Source organism: Melanerpes formicivorus, unplaced genomic scaffold (genome assembly GCF_026170545.1).
Source record: "Melanerpes formicivorus ecotype bairdi unplaced genomic scaffold, bMelFor1.0.p_v2 SCAF_117, whole genome shotgun sequence".
NCBI classification, from domain to species: domain Eukaryota; kingdom Metazoa; phylum Chordata; class Aves; order Piciformes; family Picidae; genus Melanerpes; species Melanerpes formicivorus.
Window position 1 is genome coordinate 1,119,483 of NW_027142469.1, and position 1,722 is coordinate 1,121,204.

At 48.8% G+C, this 1,722-nt stretch overlaps 1 long non-coding RNA gene across 1 annotated transcript; it reads left to right on the forward strand.

Moving 5' to 3' along the window:
• Window positions 1-1,722, forward strand: LOC137456130 (uncharacterized). Its single transcript, XR_010990956.1, has 3 exons — window positions 1-357; window positions 1,003-1,091; window positions 1,181-1,722. It is a non-coding gene; the product is annotated as an uncharacterized lncRNA (long non-coding RNA).

Genomic DNA, 1,722 nt, shown 5'->3' on the forward strand with positions numbered 1-1,722 from the left:
CTTCTGTCCCCAGCAGCAGCCCCAGGTCCCTGTAAGCAGGGCTGGGGAGGCTGCTTTTGGCAGCTAACAGGAACAAACCCTTAGAGGGTTGAGGTCAGTCCCCGGGCTTCTGAAGAGGTGGTGTTGTGCTGCAGCCAGGAGGGCCGGCTGGGGGCATCCCTCTTTCCCTCGGGCAGGGAGGAATTGGCACTACCGAGGCCTTCTTTTGTCCTTTTGGCAATCTTTGTCAAGGCAGACAGAACGTAGCACTGCTGTGTATCATCACTTCTTGTCCTGCTCCTTCAGATATTCTTCATGTGGAAAGCACACTCAGACTAGCCTTCAGCTGCCACAAGCTGTATCAAAGGCCTGCCTCAGGTGATTTTTTGCCTGTTTATGTCTCCTGGCATAATGAGCTGCAGTCCTGTTGTGCAAGAATCCCATCCTTCTTCCATGTGGATTGTCACTTGCACTAGTGCAAAATGGTTGAGGTACCACGCAGCTCTTACTGTGTCCGTTTGAAGTCCATTTTGCTTCGATTCTGGACAGCTTTTCTGTGCTCAGGGTGAACATGTCACAGGTGTAAGGGTGAATTTGTGTTCCCAGTGATCCTCTTCTTTGGGAGAGAATAATTTTTGTTCTTTTGCTCTTATGTGATGCCTCCGTGCTTTTAATGAGTTGGAAGGAAATTTTAAGTGGTATGGAAGCAGTATTCAGCAGGGACACTAAGGACCAGTTTTCAGTTAGTCCACGTGCCAGGCAATCAGGTGAGAGGGTAGACTCAAATCAAACTCTCCAAAGCTTCTCATCATGTCTTCACATGGAGCAACTGCTCCTTCCCTTGCAGGCATCCTGGCTTGTTTCTAGGCTTAAGCATCTGTTGTGGACGTTCTTTGCACTTTTTAACCCTCCTAAACACCGGGGGGATTCTTCAGGGAACAGTTTAGCTCAATCACAGCACTTATTTGTCTGTAAAATTTTGCCAGTGCTTCTGTAATAAAAAGGTTTTTATTTCTGCTGTAGCTTGCAAGCTGGTGACCACCGTGGGAGCACCGCTCTGTTGTTCACAGAGTGTTTTGTTGTTGCAAACTTGGGACAAATGTGAGATTTAGGTGAGTTACTTTCTTTAGAAGTGTCTGCTCAGCCAACCTCTTCCTGGATCTCTTGGACAGGAGAAAGGTTTGTCTCTCTCTGTTTGCAGTGCCCTGATGAGGACTTGTGCCAACACAGGCTCAGAAAGCTGAAACCACCGAAGGGTTTAGTGGATGAGAGCAAAGCTCAGCCAGTTGCTGAAGGTGGAAACCTTACCCAGAAGGCTGTCCCCAGCTCGGGGTGATAAAAAGAACAGGAGCGTAGCTGCTCAGCTGTCTTTCCTTCTGTGATGCCACGTGGGGGTGGTAAGGGTGCAGCAGAGGAGCAGTGAGGGAGGAGTGTGGGCAGTCTCCCACAAAGGCTGCTTGCAGACCTGAATGTTTGAAATGCCAGAACGTTCTTGGAGGGGAGGGAAAGCCCTGGGAAAGTGTGAGTGTGAGGTGTTCCAGCAGAGGAAAAGCGGTGCTGTTTAGCAGGAGATTGCAGGACAGTGATTTGTATGCAGCAAGGCTTTGACCTGACTCCCCCTGGATCTCTGTTATCTTAAAATGCTTCCAGAATAGAAAAGCACAGCCTGAGCAGGCCACAGAGGGTTTGAACTGGAAATAGAAATATCAACTGTGTCTCTCTCAATTAAAACTTTGTGTGTGC